Below are 22,015 nucleotides of genomic sequence, written 5' to 3' on the forward strand. Positions count from 1 at the left end.
AATCTTGGGAGGAGTGAGAGCCAAGCTTCTGGGTCAGTAGCTTCAGCCCCCCCCACACACACACCAACTGTCACTCACAAGTGCCTGATTGTTTAACTAAGAGTCAGTCAATGTTATTATTTTTCTCTCCATATTATGTCCATCTCAGCTAAGCTACCCAGGAAAGGGCTACGGATAGCCCATATTAATTACAGTGCCTCCAGACAGTATTAATACCTATTGACCTATTCCACATTTTGTTGTTACACCCTGGATTCAAAATGGATTAAATATTTTTATTTCCCACCCATGTACACACACTATCCCATAATGACAAAAAGAAAACAACATGTTTTTAGACATTTTTTGCGAATGTATTGAAGATGAAATACGGAAATAACTAATTTACAGAACTATTCACACCCCTGAGTCAATACTTTGTAGAAGCACTTTTGGCAGAGATTATAGCTGTGTGTCTTTCTGGATAAGTCTCTAAGAGTATTTATTTAGTGCTTTGTTTCAAACAGGATGCATGTTTTGGAATATTTTTTATTCTGTACATGCTTCTTTCTTTTCACTGTCAATTAGGTTAGTATTGTGGAGTAACTACAATGTTGTTGTTTTAAAGTCACCATTGGCCTCGTGGTTACATACCTGAGTCGTTTCCTTCTTCTCCGGCAACTGAGTTAGGAAGAGCATATGTATCTTGTAGTGACTGGGTGTATTGATACACCGTCTAAAGTGTAATTAATAACTTCCCCATGCTCAAAGGGATATTCAATGTTTGCTTTTTAAAAATGTATACCCATCTATCAACAGGTTCTTTGTGAGGCATTGGAATATCTCCCTGGTCTTTGTGGTTGAATCTGTTTGAAATTCACTGCTTGACTGAGGGACCTTACATATAATTGTATGTTTGGGGTACAGAGATGACACAGTCATTAAAAAAATCATGTGAAACACTATTATTGCCTACAGTGTCTTGTATAAGCAGTTCCAATAATGTCCACTTCACTTTCATGGGCATATCACATCAGCCAGCCTCCTCCCCTACCAGCCCTCACTCACCTGCTTCTCTCTGTCCGCTCTTCCTGTGCATCTGTTCCTCTGTATGTACAGTGTATTCCTTCCTCCCATTCCTCCAGCTAAATCACAGGTAGGCCTTTGCAAATGTGAGCAAATCAGCCATTCTATGCAGTATTCTATTATACACTGTGAGGTTAAGTTCAATGTGTTGTATTGAATTATGAATTTCAGTGACATGTTTTGAGATATTTTTGAAAAATGTGAACCGATGCACAGGATGCTGAGCAACTGATTTTTTTCCCCTTCCCCACCATGGTATTGCGATACTTGGCCTGGTAATGTATCATTTGTAAAATGTTGGTATAGTGACAACACTAGTTCAAATAAATTATGCAAAAAAGGTGGCAAAGAAAAGTCAGGCCCCTCAGATGATTGGTTGACATACTGTAAATGTAGATATTTTTTTTTACAAAACTTAACAAAAAATGAAATTGTTACGAAACGCAATGGGAAAAAAACTTGAGTACCTTAAATGATATCAAGGGCAGAAATCTCAAATTCTTCTCCATCGTTCATTTTGATGGGTCATTTATAACAAAACCTTTCGATATTGCCAATCATTTCAATGACTAATCAGGGCATACAAACTACAATCTGTCTCCTTAATTAGCCTAGTGTGCATGTGGGCCCAGATGGTGCACATGCACGTTCTTATACCTCAGTGGGCTAGATTAGCTGGCTAGCTGAACTATGCCAAACTTCATAAATACTACACCCTCAACTTCAAAACTCCTTTGCTAGTGATACAATCATGTAACTAAGAAATTAGCTGGGGAAAAACTTAAATGATGTATTGTTTTGTTGAATAGTGTGGTGGTTTTATTTCTGTATTATCAAATTAGGAGAGACAAACTTATCCCACAAGTCAGAGTTATACTTAAACTACATCTTTAATATTAAGAGCTTTGCAATAGCAATGACTTTCAACGATTCACCATTTTCTAATGATCCGTTGAGAGTGACAACACAACAAGCGTGACAAAACAGCACGATGGTAAAGGATATCATTGCTACTTAACGTGGATGCAAGTTCAGTTTTGAGATCACCCGGCATCATTAGCTGGACGTTTCTGACTGGTCTTGGAACTGTGACAACGGGCAGCCTCCCCCCGCTCGGCTCGATGGGATATGTAGTGATTTTGCCAACACAGCCAGATATTAACAGTCCTGCACTCAACATTTTTTCAACTGACTATTGCATTTCTTGATTAAATCTGACTATATTGGTATAATGAGTAATCCAGGAATGTCACAAGTTAATTGACACACGAAAACTTGCGTAAATAGCAACTCTACAGATCGCTATGACTACAATGAATGGCTAAATTACTTTCGGACACTCTTATGGTCAAGTCATAATGACAGAGTTGTTGTGAAGATGGGGAGGGGTATGTCTTGTGTTTTTGACACAAATCAACTGTACTGTAAAATCAACTGTTACGGTTCTGATTACTGTCTGGTAATATGGTCAAGTGCAGCAAAGAAAGACCTATCAAAGCTGCAGCTGGCTCAAAACAGAGCAGCACACCTCGCCCTTAACTGCACATACAGAACTAACGTCAACAACATGCATGGTTAAATGTTATTTAACCTTTATTTAACTAGATAAGTCAGTTAAGAACAAATTCTTATTTACAATGACGGCCAAACCCTCCCAACCCGGATGACAATGGGCCAATTGTGGGCCATCCCTATGGGACTCCCGATCACGGCCGGTTGTGATACAGCCCGGGATCGGACCAGGGTCTGTAGTGATGCCTCTTCCAGACAATGCCAGTGCCTCAACGGTAAATGGCTACACAAGCCCATTAACAATTGACCGTAGTGGAGACGGCATCAGTAAAGGTGGAGACGGCATCAGTAAAGGTGGCGGCGCCAAAGAGAAGCGCTTCCCGTGTTCATTCTGTGGGAAAGCCTTCAGTTTCCCCCAACAGGTGGCAATCCACAAGAGGTTGCACATGCCTAAAGAGGCACCAGAGGGTCCACACAGGGGAGAAACCCTACAGCTGCCCCAGTGTGAGAATAAGTTCTCCCACCAGCACCAGATGCATCTGAAGTTCCACAAGGGAGAGAGGCCGTTTGCCTGTACGCACTGAAGGAAGAGGTTCTCAGAGAGGAACTACCTCAGGATACACCAACAGGAAATGCACACGGCCCATGAATAGAGTATAGTGACATGTATTAGTACTCGTTAGTAGTGACATGTTCTAGTTAGTTTGTAGTTAATGCTGTTGGTTTTGGATGTAGTAGGGTACTGGATGAGGTGAACTGAGGAAATAATGAGTATGATGAAGCAGAATAGATGATATGGTGATGGTGTCTGTAAAAATGCTTCACCGATGAAGTGTCAACTGTCAAGATGATGATAGTGCCTTAATTCATGTTTACTTGACATGAAGTAGTGAAAATGTATGTAGTGTGCAATTCCATTGTAATAGAGTAACTGATTCCATGTGTTATTTCATAGTTTTGATGTCTTCACTATTATTCTATGATGTAGAAAATAGTCAAACTAAAGAAAAACCCTGGAATGAGTAGGTGTGTCCAAACTGGTACTGTATGTTGTTAGTGGCCGGTGACATAGGGTTCAGCCAGGAGTTGGACAGTCGAGGAGGGAGGGCTGGGGGCTAGGGAGAAGAGGGGACTGGGGGCAATGGGTTGGTTTCCCTGTGAGGCCTGCGTTTTATTTTACATCCATGAGCTTATCAGTAGAAAAGATAATGACATTTTACAAAAACAATGGCAACACTAGCTATTCTCTCACGGAACTTGAAAGTCCTTAATAGTTTGATCAAACGTTCCAGCTATCCTAGCAAAAAAAAACATATTGATATTGCAATGCTCCAAGAAATACACCTGCACCAAAAAGACACGCGTATTAATAGAGAACCATTTGGCTGCTTTTTCATCAGCCCCAAACAAAACTAAGGGTGTAATCATATTGTTTCAAACTCAAAATCACCATCCTTGCTAAAGGAGAAGACCAAGAAGGCAGAATCACTTTCCTTAAATGTATCCATAACGGTAAGAAAATTTCATTTATTAATGTGTATGCTCCAAATTGATATGATCCTAAGTTTTTTTTAATTCTCTGAACAGCTAATTTTTAGAATCAACTTAATTCCAACTGGTTATAGGGACAGACATGAATGCAATACTTGGACATGCAGGGAAAATCTAATAAGACCGACTACAATCCACAGGCAACCAAGGTTTTCCAATCTGATTACCACCTCATTGATGCCTGCCGAGCTCATAACCATAAGGCAAAATAGTACACTTTCTATTCAAACGGGCAGAAAACATTCTCCTGAATTGATTTTGTACTGTTATCTACTCTTATTTCTCTTATTTGGATAGAAAACACTCTGACGTTTCTAAAACTGTTTGAATGATGTCTGTGAGTATAACAGAACTCATATGGCAGGCAAAAACCTGATAAAAAATCCAACCAGGAAGTGTGAAATCTGAGGTTTGTAGGTTTAAGTCTTTGCCTATCCAAGATAGTGTACATTTGGTCCGATTGCACTTCCTACGGCTTCCACTAGATGTCAACAGTCTTTAGGACCTTGTTTCAGGCTTCTACTGTGAAGGGGGAGAGAATAAGAGCTGTTTGACTAAGGAGTCTGGCAGAATGCCATGAGCTAAGTCAGGCAATTTCTAAAGAAAAAGGAATTGTCCGGTTGAAACATTATTGAAGATTTATGATAAAAACATCCTAAAGATTGATTCTATACATCGTTTGACATGTTTCCACGTACTGTAATGGAACTGTTTTGACTTTTCGTCTGGACCTAGTGCTCGCTCGGACAAAAAGGAGACATTTGGACATAAATTATGGACTTTATCGACCAAAACAAACATTTATTATGGAACTGGGATTCCTGGGAGTGCATTCCGATGAAGATCAAAGGTAAGTGAATATTTATAATGCTATTTCTGACTTCTGTTGACTACACAACATGGCGGGTATCTGTATGGCTTGTTTTGGTCTCTGAGCACTTTACTCAGATTATTCCACAGTGTGCTTTCGCTGTAAAGCTTTTTTGAAATCTGACACAGCGGTTGCATTAAGGAGTAGTATATCTTTAATTCCATGCATAACACTTGTATTTTCATCAACATTTATGATGTGTATTTCTGATAAATTGATATGGCTCTCTGCAAAATCACCGGATGTTTTGGAGGCGCAACATTACTGAACATAACGCGCCAATGTAAACTGAGATTTTTGGATATAAATATGAACTTTATCAAACAAAACATACATGTATTGTGTAACATTAAGTTTTATGAGTGCCATCTGATGAATATCATCAAAGGTTAGTGATTAATTTTCTCTTTCTGCTTTTTGTGACTCCTCTCTTTGGCTGGAAAATGGCTTTGTTTTTCTGTGACTAGGCGCTGACATAACAAAGTCAGATGGCCGGGGTAGGCCGTCATTGTAAATAAGAATTTGTTCTTATCCGACTTGCCTAGTTAAGAAAAGGCTAAATAAAAAAATCTCTCTCCATGAACTCAAAAGGGCATTGGATAACATGAAGAAAGCCAAATCACTTGGTTGGGATGGTATTCCTCTATTAAGGTCTATTAATTTTGTAACCAATTAGGTCCACTGTTACATGAAATGATTAACACAGCCGTTCACAATGGGTCATTTGGAAGGGATGTAAATGCAACTCTAATTGAGCTTTTATTTTTCTTACCATCGCCACCATCTTTGATACACACAAACAAACAATTTTTTGAAAATTCTGTCATACAGTCTCAACTTTCTTACCCAAATTGATACATCCGGACCAAAGCAGGTTTAAAAAAAAGCTATTATACTCATAACCGCCGTCATCCATCACATATCTTAAATGCTTTATCAGAAAACAAAGCTCCTTGGGCAGTTCTATTTTTCGACACAGAAAAAGCTTTTGATAGAATAGAATGGTCATATCTTGGGTCGGTTTTGGAACATATGGGACTTGGGTCCAATTTCATTAATATGATTAAAATACTATATGCCAATCCCTCAGCCATAGTAAATAACAGGCAATACCTGCTCTGTTCCGTTCAGAAAAGCTAGAAGTAGCATACAAGGTGATCCCATCTCACCTCTGCTATTTTCTTCTATGGAGCCCCTGGCTCAGGCAATTTGACAATCAAATGAAATTACACCAATATCTCAATTCTATGTATCACATAATTGCATATGCCAATGATATCTTACTTAATCTAGACAATGTATCTCAATCCCTCCCAAATGCTTTGAAGATCATAGACAAATTCAGCTCCATCTAAAGGTATACAGTGCATTCGGAAAATATTCAGACCCCTTCCCTTTTCCTCATTTTGTTACAGCCTTATTCTAAAATTGATTAAATTATTTTTTAACTCAATCTACACACAATTCCCCATAATGACAAGGCAAAAACAGGTTTTTAGAAATGTTTTTTTAAATTGTATTCTTCAAAACATAGTATTCAGACCCTTTGTAATTAGACTCAAAATTGAGCTCAGGTGCATCCTGTTTCCATTGATCATCCTTACTATTTTTCTACAACTTGATTGGAGTCCACCTGTGGTAAATTCATTTGATTGGACATGATATGGAAAGGCACACACCTGTGTATATTAAGGTCCCAGTGTGACAGTGTGGATGCCAGAGCAAAAACCAAGCCATGAGGTTATAGGAATTGTCCATAGAGCTCCGGGACAAGATTGTGTCAAGGCACAGATCTGGGGAAGGGTACCAAAAGCATTGAAGGTCCCCAATGACGGCCTACCCCGGCCACCTAAAGGACTCTCAGACACAAGATTCTCTGGTCTGATGAAACTCTTTGGCCTGATTGAACTCTTTGGCCTGAATGCCAAGTGTCACGTCTGGAGGAAACCTGGCACCACCCCTACAGTGAAGCATTGTGGTGGCAGCATCATGCTGTGGGGTTGTTTTTCAGGATCAAGTGAAAGATGAACGGAGCAAAGTACAGAGATATCCTTGATGAAAACCTGCTCCAGCGCACTCGGGACCTCAGACTGGGGCGAAGGTTTACCTTCCAAGAGGTCAACGGCCCTAAGCACACAGCCAAAAAAATGCATGAGTGGCTTCGGGACAAGTCTCTGAATGTCCTTGAGGGCCCCGGACTTGAACCCGATCGAACATCTCTGGAGAGACCTGAAAATAGCTGTGCAGCGACGCTCCCCATCAAACCTGACAGAAATTGAGAGGATCTGCAGAGAAAAATGGGAGAAACTCCCCAAAAATGGTGGGCCAAGCTTTATGCATACCTAAGAAGACTTGAGGCTGTAATCACAGCCAAAGGTCCATCAATAAAGTACTGAGTAAAGGGTATGAATACTTATGTAAAGGTGAAAATGTATAAAAATGTAGGCTGTAACATAACAAAATGCGGAAAAAGTGAAAACTTTCCAAATGCACTGTAAGCATACTTTTATTACACCTTTATTTAACCAGGTAGGCCAGTTGAGAACAAGTTCACATTTCCATCTGCAACCTGGCCAAGATAAAGCAAAGCAGTGCGACAAAAACCACAACACAGAGTTACACATGGGATAAACAAACGTACAGTTAATAACACAATATAAAAATCTGTAAACAGTGTGTGCAAATGAAGTAAGGAGGTATGGCAATAAATAGGCCAATAGTGCTTAATGTGAGTCTGGAAGGAGTTTATATAGTCTAGCCAGACACCTAGTTATTTATAGTTGTCCACATATTCTAGGTCAGAACCTTCCAGAGTAGTGATGCTAGCCGGGCGGGCGGGTGCGGGCAGCGATCGGTTGAAGAGCATGCATTTAATTTTACTAGCCTTTAAGAGCAGTTGGAGGCCACGGAAGGAGTGTTGTATGACGTTGAAGCTTGTTTGGAGGTTTGTTAATAACACAGTGTCCAAAGAAGTGCCAGATGTATACAGAATGGTGTTGTCTGCGTAGAGGTGGATCAAAGAATCACCCACAGCAAGAGCGACATCATTGATATATACAGAGAAAAGAGTCGGCCCGAGAATTTAACCCTGTGGCACCCCCATAGAGATTGCCAGAGGTCCGGACAACAGGCCCTCCGATTTGACACACTGAACTCTATCTGAGAAATAGTTAGTGAACCAGGCGAAGCAGTCATTAGAGAAACCAAGGCTGTTGAGTCTGATGATAAGAATCTGGTGATTGACAGAGTCGAAAGCCTTGTCCAGGTCAATGAAGATGGCTGCACAGTACTGTCTCTTATCGATGGCGGTTATGATATCGATTAAGGACCTTGAGCGTGGCTGAGGTGCACCCGTGACCAGCTCGGAAACAAGATTGCAACACTCCAGAGAAGGTACGGCGGGTTTTGAAATTGTCGGTGATCTGTTAGTTCACTTGGCTTTCCGAAGACTTTAAAAAAGGCAGGGCAGGATGGATATAGGTCTGTAACAGTTTGGGTCTAGAGTGTCTCCCCCTTTCCAATCTTTAGGAATCTCAGACGATACAAAAGAGAGGTTGAACAGAGTATTAATAGGGGTTGCAACAATGGCGGACAGATAATTTTTGGAAAAGAGGGTCCAGATTGTCTAGCCCAGCTGATTCGTAGGGATCCAGATTTTGCAGCTCTCAGCTGTCAGGATTTGGGTAAAGGAGAAGGGGCGGGCCTTGGACCAGTTGCTGCAGGATGCAGAGTTGTTGGCCAGGGTGGGGATAGCCTCAGTGCAGTGGGCAGCTGGGAGGAGGTACTCTTATTCTCCACAGACTTTAGTGTTCCAAAACATTTGGGAATTATTGCTGCAAAGATGCACATTTCTGTTCTTGAAAATGCTAGCCTTAGCTTTCCTAACTGACTGTGTGTATTGGTTCCTGACTTCCTCGAAAAGTTGAATATCGCGGAGGCTATTCAATGCTAGTGCAGTACGCCACAGGGTGTTTTTGTGCTGGTCAAGGGCAGTCAAATCTGGAGTGAACGAAGGGCTATACCAAACATGAGAAAAAGAAGAAACCCACACACTGCTCTTGAAAGTAACACTGCTCTTTAATAAGCTTTAAGTGTCGCCCTCACGGCCTTCAGAGCTTTTGTGAGTTGTTTAAATTAGCACCCTTATGTAGACACAGCCCCACCCACATCCGTTCCACGCATCTAATAGGTTTGGAGTCGAGGGAAAACAAATTAGTGATACCAAATATAACAATGTGCATTTCATAAATATTCAAATAATGTGTGAAAATAAAACATATTAAACACGTCTGTAAAACCACAATAAGGACTTCGACCTACCAAGCAAGCGTTCATAAATCATTGGGTACAGCGCAAGAAAAACATAAATCATTGGGTACAGCGCAAGAAAAACGTCAGAGTAATCTGAAATGGGGGCATAATTCATATTCACATTTACACGTTAACATACATCATTAAGACCGCTAAGAAATAATGTCTGGGGGTGAAAATACAAAAATACGGGTCGGAAAATAGTGAATTCTACTAAATCAAATGCCGAAATTAGTATGCAGTTTAATTAAGTATATAGTACGCTTGTGTTGGTATTCGGACATAACCACTGATCATAGGAGAGTTGATGTGTAATGTAATAAGTAGTACCGTATTTCAGAGAACAGTGCGCATGGATGTTACATTTAACCACGCCTTTAGAGCTATGACGACAACCAATAATATAATTTATCTTCTGTGTAAAGGGAAGTTAAGTGATAACAATTTCCACGTTAGCTTGTTTGTTGTTATTTGGACGTTTATTAACACCCTGGAACTCAAACTCGTTTAACTGCACAGCGTCACATACTTGTCCCAGGGAGTCTTTAATTCACGTTGGAGACAGTACTCGGTGTTATTTTTCTAGGTAACGCTAACTTCGTAGTTAACGTTAGCTAACATGGCTAACTGTGTAGTGTTTCACACTCAAATAGCCTCCATCATGGAGGTGTTAGCGAATGCAGCCGTGGCAGAGGTCTGTAAACTCATAGACGACGACTATGCAGTGTTTCGTTTGGAAATGTCTCAAAGCCAAAAAGAAAACCGGGGATTGCGGAGGAAACTACAGATGCTGGAACTGAAGGTGGCACGGGAGCGTCGTCCCAGTAGTGTCAAGATCCTCGATCGATACAGAGGAATGGCAAGAGGTACATTTTGCAGAAGGCAGAGGCTGCGGGGCCCATCGCTCCGTTCCCCTCTACGCATGTGTTCAGATGTGTTACACACAATTGTGTCTTGGTCCTAGAGAATGATAGTGGACTCAAAAGCCTTTTAGCATGAGCAGCGCCATTGAGTACTTTCACCGTTTTGAAGCAGTAAACTGGGTGGGACTTCATGAGTTAAGGATCACATTATTCCATTCAGGTATCTTTGACTAGCCAATGAATTATACTCATGAGTAAAAATTCCAGAACTGCAGGTGCCAGTAAATCGCCAACTTTGGCTTTATACCTGTTCAAACAACACAATATAGGTGGCAGTATGCACACTTTCAGTTTGTTTGCCAATTCATAGAAGTAGTAGAAGAAAAAAAATTGACTACTTCAAAATGGAGATGGCCTTCAATCAAATTGTATTTGTTACATGCACCGAATACAACAGGTGCCGACTTTACTGTGAAATACATGCTTACAAGTGCTTCCCAATGACAGAGTAAAAAAAGAAGCAAAATACAAATTGTAACGCAAGGAATAAAATACACAAGATTGACGCTATGTACATAGAGTATCAGTACCATATCACCAAACATATTTATAACTAACCAAAGATAAGATGTCGTTTTACAGTGGGAACAAGTGAAGCATAGTGGGCAGAACAAGCAAGGAGGTGGGCCAAGCAATACCTAGCAAGATACTATTGGCACATTGTAGTATGTATATTTTTTGTTTTAATTGAACCTTTTTTTAACTAGGCAAGCCAGTTAAGAACACATTCTTATTTACAATGACGGCCAAACCCGGACGACGCTGGGCCAATTGTGCGCCACCCTATGGGAATCCGTTGCACTCCTTCTAAACAATGTTTCTTTTTTTTTACTTTAGCAAAGCATCAAGTCTATAAAACTTAGTGCACTGTGTTTAAAATATTGTAGTTTTGGGTACAGAAAATTGAGAGAAGACATTTAATCTATGAGAAAATGTGCAGAATGTCAGCCCAGTTTCACCTAGTTTCATCCTTTCCCACTATCCGCGACTGGACTTCCTCTCACTACCATATTTGGTGGTGGGAAAACGTTCTAAACGGATGCTTCAGCTTTATAGCCCCTGTGACCTGTCTGGGTTACCCCTTCTGTCTGTGATATCACTGTGCAGGGGTACGAGGTATTTGAGGTAGTTATGTACATAAAGGCAGGGTAATGTGACTAGGTATCAGGATAGATAATAAGCGTAAAATAAATTACAGATTAGCAGCAGTATATAATGTGTGGGTTTGTAGTGTATGTGAATGTGTGCGAGGTCTTTGATCTCCACCCTGTAAGCTGTCTCATCGCCGGCCTACCACGGTCGCGTCGTCAGCAAATGTGAAGTTGGTATTGGAGTTGTGCGTGGCTGTGCAGTTGTACGTGAACAGGGTTTAAAGGAAGGGACTAAGCACACACCTGGGTGGCCCCCATGTTGAGGGTCAGCGTGGCGAAGGTGTTGTTGCCTACCCTTACCACCAAGGGCCGGCCAGGCAGTCTAGGATCTAGTTTCAGAGAGGGGTGTTCAGTCGCAGGGTCCCGAGCTTGGAGAGGACTTTGTCATTGAACACTGAGCTGTAGTCTATGAACAGCATTCTCACATAGTTATTTCCCCTCTTGGGAGAGAGCAGTGTGAAGTGCAATTGAGATTGCGTCATCTGTGGATCTGTTGGGGCGGTACGCGAATTGGAGTGTGTCCAGGGTATCTGGGTTGAGGGTGTTGATATGTCATGTCCAGCCTTTCAAAGCACTCATAATTACAGATGTGAGTGCCGCGGGACCATAGTCATTTAGGCAGGTTACCTTGGAGTTCTTGGGAACAGGGACAATTGGTCAGTTTGAAACGTTGAGATCAAATCTTATTGATCACATACACAGGTTTAGCAGATGTTATTGCAGGCTTGTATTCCTAGCTCCAACAGTAATATCTAACAATACATACTAATCTAAAAGTAAAATAATGGAATTAAGAAATACACTGCTCAAAAAAATAAAGGGAACACTAAAATAACACATCCTAGATCTGAATGAATGAAATATTCTTATTGAATACTTTTTTCATTACATAATTTGTGTGATTTTGTTGTCAGCACATTCAACTATCAATGGCAATCAAATTTATCAAACCATGGAGGTCTGGATTTGGAGTCACACTCAAAATTAAAGTGGAAGACCACACTACAGGCTGATCCAACTGTGATGTAATGTCCTTAAAACAAGTCAAAATGAGGCTCAGTCGTGTGTGTGGCCTCCACGTCCCTGTATGACCTCCCTACAACGCCTGGGCATGCTCCTGATGAGGTGGCGGATGGTCTCCCGAGGGATCTCCTCCCAGACCTGGACTAAAGCATCCGCCAACTCCAGGACAGTCTGTGGTGCAACATGGCGTTGGTGGATGGAGCGAGACATGATGTCCCAGATGTGCTCAATTGGATTCAGGTCTGGGGAACGGGCAGACCAGTCCATAGCATCAATGCCTTCCTCTTGCAGGAGCTGCTGACACACTCCAGCCACATGAGGTCTAGCATTGTCTTGCATTAGGAGGAACCCAGGGCCAACCGCACCAGCATATGGTCTCACAAGGGGTCTGAGGATCTCATCTCGGTACCTAATGGCAGTCAGGCTACCTCTGGCGAGCACATGGAGGGCTGTGCGGCCCCCAAAAGAAGTGCCACCCCACACCATGACTGACCCACCGCCAAACCGGTCATGCTGGAGGATGTTGCAGGCAGCAGAACGTTCTCCACGGCGTCTCCAGACTCACGTGCTCAGTGTGAACCTGCTTTCATCTGAAGAGCACAGGGCACCAGTGGCGAATTTGCCAATCTTGGTGTTCTCTGGCAAATGCCAAACGTCCTGCACGGTGTTGGGCTGTAAGCACAACCCCCACCTGTGGACGTCGGGCCCTCATACCACCCTCATGGAGTCTGTTTCTGACCGTTTGAGCAGACATGCACATTTGTGGCCTGCTGGAGGTAATTTTGCAGGGCTCTGGCAGTGATCCTCCTTGCACAAAGGCGGAGGTAGCGGTCCTGCGGCTGGGTTGTTGCCCTCCTACGGCCTCCTCCACGTCTCCTGATGTACTGACCTGTCTCCTGGTAGCGCCTCCATGCTCTGGACACTACGCTGACAGACACAGCAAACCTTCTTGCCACAGCTCGCATTGATGTGTCATCCTGGATGAGCTGCACTACCTGAGCCACTTGTGTGGGTTGTAGACTCCGTCTCATGCTACCACTAGAGTGAAAGCACTGCCAGCATTCAAAAGTGACCAAAACATCAGCCAGGAAGCATAGGAACTGAGAAGTGGTCTGTGGTCCCCACCTGCAGAACCACTCCTTTATTGGGGGTGTCTTGCTAATTGCCTATAATTTCCACCTGTTGTCTATTCCATTTGCACAACAGCATGTGCAATTTATTGTCAATCAGTGTTTCTTCATAAGTGGACAGTTTGATTTCACAGAAGTGTGATTGACTTGTAGTTACATTGTGTTGTTTAAGTGTTCCCTTTTATTTTTTTGAGCAGTGTATAAGGACGTGCAATGTCGGAGTCCGGAGTATGAATATATATACAGTACCAGTAAACATTTTGGACACCTCATTCCAGGGTTTTTCTTTATTTGTACTATTTTCTACATTTTAGAATAACAGTGAAGACATCAAAACTATGAAATAATGTAGTAACCAAAAAAGTTAAATCAAAATATTTTAATTTGATTTTCTTCAAAGTAGACACCTTTTTTGCCTTGACAGCTTTTCACACTCTTGGCATTCTCTCAACCAGCTTCATGAAGTAGTCACCTGGAATGCATTTCAATTAACAGGTGTTCCTTGTTAAGTTAATTTGTGGAATTTCTTTGATTCTTAATGTGTTTTGAGCCAATCAGATGTGTTGTGACAAGGTAGGTGTGGTATACAGAAAATAGCCCTATTTGGTAAAATACCAAGTCCATAGTGGCAAGAACAGCTCAAATAAGCAAATAGAAACAGTCCATTATTACTTTAAGACATGAAGGTCAGCCAATACGGAAAATTAAGAACTTATTCAAATGCAGTCACAAAAAGCATCAAACACTATGATGAAACTGGCTCTCATGAGGACCGCCACAGGAAAGAAAGACCCAGAGTTACTTTGCTGCAGAGGATAAGCTCATTAGAGTTACCAGCCTCAGAAATGGCAGCCCAAATAAATGCTTCAGAGTTCAAGTAACAGACACATCTCAACATCAACTGTTCAGAGGAGACACTGAATCCGGCCTTCGTGGTCAAATTTCTGCAAAGACGCCATTACTAGAGGACACCAATAACAGGAAGAGAGTTGCTTGGCCCAAGGAAAACACCAGCAATGGACATTATACCTGAAGAAAGCTGTCCATTAGTCTGAGTCCAAATTAGATTTTTTTGTTCCAACCTAAGTGTCTTTGTGATGCGCAGAGTAGGTGAACAGATTCTCAGCATGTGTGGTTCCCACCGTGAAGCACGGAGGTGGTGGTGTGGGGGTGCTTTGCTGGTGACAGTCAGATTTTTTTTAAATGTAGAATTCAAGGCACACTTAACCAGCATGTATCACTGCAGAATGCTATAGTAGCCACCATCCCACCTGGTTTGCGCTTAGTGGGACTATCATTTTGCTTTTCAACAGGACAATGATCCAAAACACACCTCCAGGCTGTGTAAGCGCTATTTGACCAAGAAGGAGAGTGATGGAGTGCTGCATCAGATGACCTGGCCTCCACAATCACCCGACCTCAACCCAATTGAAATGTTTACGGATGAGTTATACCGCAGAGTGAAGGAAAAGTAGCCAACAAGTGCTCAGCAGATGTGGGAACTCCTTCAAGACTGTTGGAAAAGCATTCCAGGTGAAGCTGATTTGAGAAAATGCCAAGAGTGTGCAAAGCTGTCATCAAGGCAAGGGTTTCATCAGCTGTCCGGGTAAAGAGGCCGGATGTGGAATCCTGGGCTGGATTCAAAACTGCACATTTTAGAGGGGCCTTTTAATTGTCCCCAGCACAAGGTGCACCTGTGTAATCATGCTGTTTCATCAGCTTCTTGATTTGCCACACCTGTCAGGTGGATGGATTGTTTTGGCAAAAGAGATAGTAACAGGGATGTAAACAGCATTGAGAGAAATAAGCATTTGGTGTGTATGGAACATTTGTTTTAGTTTTTTTCAGCTCATGAAACATGACCAACACTTTCATATGTTGCGTTTTTATATTTCTGTTCAGTGTATATATGTATGTATGTGATGGGATGTATAGATATTATGGACAGTATGTGGATAGAATATCTGAAGAATACGTGGCTAGAATAGTATATGTACAGCAATAGTTGAATAGGATGAACTTGACTAGAATACACTATACATATGAAAAACAGTATGTAAACATTTAAAGTGACCAGTGTTCCATGTCTGTGTACATAGGGCAGCAGCCTCTAAGATGTAGGGATGAGTAACCGGGTGGTAGCCAGCTAGTGACCGTGACTAAGTTCAGGGCAGGGTACTACATGGAGGCCTGCTAGGGATGGCTATTTAGTAGTCTGATGGCCTTGAGATTGAAACTGCTTCTGTCTCTCGGTCCAAGCTTTGATGCACCTGTACTGACCTCGTCGTCTGGATGATAGTGTGTGAACAAGCAGTTGTTCGAGTGGCTGATGTCCTCGATGAAATTCTTGGCCTTCTGTGACACCGGGTGCTGTAGATGTCCTGAAGGGCAGGCAGTGTGCTCCCGGTGATACGTTGGGCTGACCACATCATCCTCTGGAGAGTCCTGCGGTTGCGGGCAGTGCAGTTGCCGTACCAGGCTGTGATACACCCCAACAGGATGCTCTCAATTGTGCTTTCGTAAAAGTTTGAGGATCTTAGCCAAGCCAAATTTCTTCAGCCTCCTGAGGTTGAAGAGGCGCTGTTGCACCTTCTTCACCACACTGTCTGTGTGGGTGGACCATTTCAGTTTGTCAGTGACATGTACGCCGAGGAACTTGAAGCTTTTCACCTTCTCCACTGCGGCCCCATGGATGTGGATGGGGGCATGCTCCCTCTGCTGTCTCCTGAAGTCCACGATAAGGTCCTTAGTTTTGTTGAGGGAGAGGTTATTTTCTTGGCACCTCTACGCCAGGGCCCTCACCTCCTCCCTGTAGGCTGTCTCGTTGTTGTTGGTGATCAGGCTTACTGCTGGTTTGTCATCTGCAAACTTGATGATTGAGTTGGAGGCTTGAGTGGCCATGCAGTTATGGGTAAACAGGGAGTACAGGAGGGGGCACAGCATGCACCCTTGTGGGGCCCCTCTGAGGATCAGCGTAGTGGTGGTGTTGTTGCCTACCTTCACCACCTGGGGGCAGCCCATCTAACACTAGGACCCAGTTACACAGGGCGGGTTTCAGACCCAGGGCCCCGAGCTACATGATGAGCTTGGAGGGTACTATGGTGTTGAAGGCTGAGCTGTAGTCAATGAACAGCATTCTTACATACAGCTGAAGTTGGAAGTTCATACACCTTAGCCAAATACTCAGTTTCACAATTCCTGACATTTAATCCCAGTAAAAATGCCCATGGTCAAGTTCATACATTATTTTTTTAAATGTAAACATACAGTGCCTTGCGAAAGTATTCGGCCCCCTTGAACTTTGCGACCTTTTGCCACATTTCAGGCTTCAAACAAAGATATAAAACTGTATTTTTTTGTGAAGAATCAACAACAAGTGGGACACAATCATGAAGTGGAACGACATTTATTGGATATTTCAAACTTTTTTAACAAATCAAAAACGGAAAAATTGGGCGTGCAAAATTATTCAGCCCCTTTACTTTCAGTGCAGCAAACTCTCTCCAGAAGTTCAGTGAGGATCTCTGAATGATCCAATGTTGACCTAAATGACTAATGATGATAAATACAATCCACCTGTGTGTAATCAAGTCTCCGTATAAATGCACCTGCACTGTGATAGTCTCAGAGGTCCGTTAAAAGCGCAGAGAGCATCATGAAGAACAAGGAACACACCAGGCAGGTCCGAGATACTGTTGTGAAGAAGTTTAAAGCCGGATTTGGATACAAAAAGATTTCCCAAGCTTTAAACATCCCAAGGAGCACTGTGCAAGCGATAATATTGAAATGGAAGGAGTATCAGACCACTGCAAATCTACCAAGACCTGGCCGTCCCTCTAAACTTTCAGCTCATACAAGGAGAAGACTGATCAGAGATGCAGCCAAGAGGCCCATGATCACTCTGGATGAACTGCAGAGATCTACAGCTAAGGTGGGAGACTCTGTCCATAGGACAACAATCAGTCGTATATTGCACAAATCTGGCCTTTATGGAAGAGTGGCAAGAAGAAAGCCATTTCTTAAAGATATCCATAAAAAGTGTCATTTAAAGTTTGCCACAAGCCACCTGGGAGACACACCAAACATGTGGAAGAAGGTGCTCTGGTCAGATGAAACCAAAATTGAACTTTTTGGCAACAATGCAAAATGTTATGTTTGGCGTAAAAGCAACACAGCTCATCACCCTGAACACACCATCCCCACTGTCAAACATGGTGGTTGCAGCATCATGGTTTGGGCCTGCTTTTCTTCAGCAGGGACAGGGAAGATGGTTAAAATTGATGGGAAGATGGATGGAGCCAAATACAGGACCATTCTGGAAGAAAACCTGATGGAGTCTGCAAAAGACCTGAGACTGGGATGGAGCTTTGTCTTCCAACAAGACAATGATCCAAAACATAAAGCAAAATCTACAATGGAATGGTTAAAAAATAAACATATCCAGGTGTTAGAATGGCCAAGTCAAAGTCCAGACCTGAATCCAATCGAGAATCTGTGGAAAGAACTGAAAACTGCTGTTCACAAATGCTCTCCATCCAACCTCACTGAGCTCGAGCTGTTTTGCAAGGAGGAATGGGAAAAAATGTCACTCTCGATGTGCAAAACTGATAGACATACCAAGCGACTCGCATCAAAAGGTGGCGCTACAAAGTATTAACTTAAGGGGGCTGAATAACTTTGCACGCCCAATTTTTCTGTTTTTGATTTGTTAAATTTTTTTGAAATATCCAATAAATGTCATTCCACTTCATGATTGTGTCCCACTTGTTGTTGATTCTTCACAAAAAAATACAGTTTTATATCTTTATGTTTGAAGCCTGAAATGTGGCAAAAGGTCGCAAAGTTCAAGGGGGGCGAATACTTTCGCAAGGCACTGTATCCACACAATTTTCTTACCTCATGATGCCATCTATTTTGTGAGTGCACCAGTCCCTCCTGCAGCAAAGCACCCCCACAACTTGCTGCCACCCCCGTGCTTCACAGTTGGGATGGTGTTCTTTTGCTTGCAACCCTCCCCCTTTTCCTCCAAACATAACGATGGTCAATATAGCCAAACAGTTATATTTTTGTTTCATAAGAAAAAAGTACCATCTTTGTCCCCATGTGCAGTTGCAAACCGTAGTCTGACATTTTATGGCGGTTTGGAGCAGCGGCCTCTTCCGTGCTGAGCGGCCTTTCAGGTTATGTCAATATAGGCCTCGTTTTACTGTGGATATAGATACTTTAGCTCTAACTTGAGCCCAGTGCTGCTATTGCTGGAAATCCATTGGTTTTGGTTTGGATACACTTTGGGGACGACGTCATCTATGCACTTATTGGTAATCTCCTCAATGCTATTGGATGAATCCGGGAACATATCTCAGTCTGTACTACAATGGCGTTACCATAATGGGACGTCTATCTAAGTCTATGGTTAATGTTTGGATAGCGTGCAATACTTACCCTGATTACTTAGCTATCTTGCACAATTTGTTTCATTTTACTAGGCAGGTCAATTAAGACAATTCTTATTCCACAAAGACAGTATCATATTTTAACCACATTTCCTATTGTCATACTTTTAAAATAATATGATGCATGGAACATAATCAATAGTGTATTAAGTTTTTAGAAGTGCTACCTTACATCCTTGCCAAATGTATACTGTCATTAGTGTACAATATACTGTTGAGCATTGAGAGTAGCTAACCTAACAACCACTTTTCCCTCAATCATTGTCTCAGGTGAAGGACATCTCACTGGAGGCCACAGGAGCTTTGTGAAGCCAGTGGGACACAATACATGGAGAGATGACCAACCAATCACTGTTGATGAGGGGAGTGGAACCTCAACCCAGCACGTTATCGTGATAGAGGTTAGTGTCATAGTGTTACATCAAAATTACAGTACATCAAATGTGGCCAGTTTATTTCAGAAAGGCTCTCCTCAGCTATTCATGTTCGTCCTTATTTGTCATAAGAGCTTGTGAGTTCACTACGACATTAACTAATTCAACTCATGTGCCGGTAATAAACCTCTCTTGTCAGGCTGCAGAGGCTAGAGTTCCTGGGGTCAAGCAGGAGAGGTCTGAAGGAGTGGAGGACCCACGACACAGCAGAGACATCCAGACAGTAGAAACCACTGGAGTAGCGCCCCCTGTAGCCACGGAAGACCTACACACCGCTGCTGCGCCCAAGCCTAGGACACGACGCAGCATCATGGAGGTCAGTGGACCGGCAAACGCCGTCCTCAAGTCAGAGACAGACACCGAGACTTTAACTGTAACACAAAGGCTTTCACACACAGACAGACTGGGGCCACTGGGCTGTTCCCCTGCTCCCAGTTCAGAATATTTACTTTATGGTAACCCAAGTCCGAGGATGGTTCATTCCCATCGGGACTCCGGTGGCGCATTAGAGATTGGCAGTGATCCGTCTTGTTCTTACGCTACAGAGATGGACCCTGACAACATGACCTTGGGTTTAGAGACACACACTGATCTGTGTAGAGGGGACTGGAACCAGTACAGTAGTAGTGTATACTCTGAAGGGTGTCTAGATAAGAAAGGGGAAGTTGTTGTCAATGATGTGAAAGTGGAGGGCAACGCTCATCTGACATGGAATGTAGACAACAGTCATTTAGGAGAAGGACACTCACAAGGCAAAGATTTCTTAGATTACAGGGGAAGCTTAAAGACAAATGTCGCCACCCACTCCCCTTTACAGACATTCAGGGATCACAACCCAGTATCCACGTCAATGTCACCTTCGGATTCACACGGCCGCGTCCTTTTCGATCAGGTATTGAATTCAAAGGACCAAAGGGCCAAGGCTCGGGGAGCAACATCAGGCAATCGTAAAGAGAAACGGTTCCTCTGCATGTTCTGTAACAAAGGCTTCAGCTGCCTCCAGAATGTGGAGATCCACCAGAGGGTCCACACAGGGGAGAAACCTTTCAGTTGCCCCCAGTGTGAGAAGAGGTTTTCCCAGGCTGGTGACCTGAAGAGGCACCAGAGGGTCCACACAGGGGAGAAACCATACAGCTGCCCCCAGTGTGAGAAGAGGTTTTCCCAGGCTGGTGACCTGAAGAGGCACCAGAGGGTCCACACAGGGGAGAAACCATTCTGCTGTACCCAATGTGACATGCACTTTGCCCTGGCTGGCAACCTGAAGATGCACCTGAAGGTCCACATGGGAGATTCTCAGAGGAGCCTCAGAATACACCAGCAGAAAAACCATTCCACTCGAACATAGAAAGTAACCATTCTACTCGATAGCTTCTGCTGTTTAGATCAAACACTGCATTAAATATAAAGATTAATTTATTGACAGCAGAAAATATCCAGACGCATTTGCAATAATGAGTGTAACAGATTTCAGTGTTGAATATTCCCGAATAGAATATTGCAACCCGATATGATATATAAGCCTAAAGTATGTTACATAGTGATTCTACTGTGTAGGCTATTTGATTCACAAATGCCTATTTCATTACTTTCTTTTTTCCTAAGACACTTAATGAGAAAATTAATGCAGTTTTTCAAGTTCATGCAGATTTTACATTAAGTTATTTAGCAGATCTTATCCAGAGCGACTTAAAAGCAGTGCATTAATCTTAAGATCGCTGGGTGAGACAACCACATATCATAGTTGCAGCAGGTCCCTGCTTTGATGTTCTTTGCACTCCATGGAGTTGTCAATCAACCGTGATGTGGTCTTGGAGCTGGCAGGTCTTCCCTGGGAGGAAGAGCAGCTCCATCTTGTTGAGCTTGAGGTGGTGGGCCGACATCCAAGCTGAGATGTCTGCCAGGTACGCAGAGAGACCCGTGTGTGTGTACCCGTGTATTTAAAACTTGTTTATGTTGAATAAACACAAAATGGGACTTTTCAGTGAGATTGTTTAGTATACATCACATCTGCTCTCACCCTATTCTGCATACACACAAACGCACTTTATAACCAATTAGGGCTGGGAATAGCCAGGGACCTCATGATACAATGTGCCGATATGATTAAATATTGATTTTATTGCGATTCCATGGTCCAAACAGATTTCACCATAAGTCGTTGCAGAGGGACAAGAGAGAACACTTATTTTGATCAGTCATGGAAATAAGTGGTGAAAACTAATTTGGCTCCCTATTTTTAAAAATAATATGGAGAACAAACTATGAAGCTAAACACCTAGAGTACACAAGTAGTTTAGTCAGGTTTGTCTGATGACTTATCATTGCTGACTCATTTACGTCCACCATGATGGGTTTAACCTATACGGAATCGGTGTCCCCAAAGTGCGCTAATGTGACTACAATTACATTGTAAAAACAAATTTGGCTCCCTATTTTAAAAAATTATATGGAGAACAAACTATGAAGCTAAACACCTAGCTAAACACCAACTTTCCGGGGACATAGACATGTCTTATATGGGCAGAAAGCTTAAATTCTTGTTAATCTAACTGCTGTGTCCAATTAACAGTAGCTATTAGTGAAAAAATACC

At 42.5% G+C, this 22,015-nt stretch overlaps 1 protein-coding gene across 1 annotated transcript in view; it reads left to right on the forward strand.

Moving 5' to 3' along the window:
- Positions 1 to 22,015, forward strand: part of LOC116376553 (zinc finger and SCAN domain-containing protein 22-like) — a 34,511-nt gene that overhangs the window by 7,030 nt on the left and 5,466 nt on the right. The window lies entirely within an intron of this gene.

The sequence above is a fragment of the Oncorhynchus kisutch genome, linkage group LG12 (genome assembly GCF_002021735.2).
Source record: "Oncorhynchus kisutch isolate 150728-3 linkage group LG12, Okis_V2, whole genome shotgun sequence".
Classification (NCBI taxonomy): domain Eukaryota; kingdom Metazoa; phylum Chordata; class Actinopteri; order Salmoniformes; family Salmonidae; genus Oncorhynchus; species Oncorhynchus kisutch.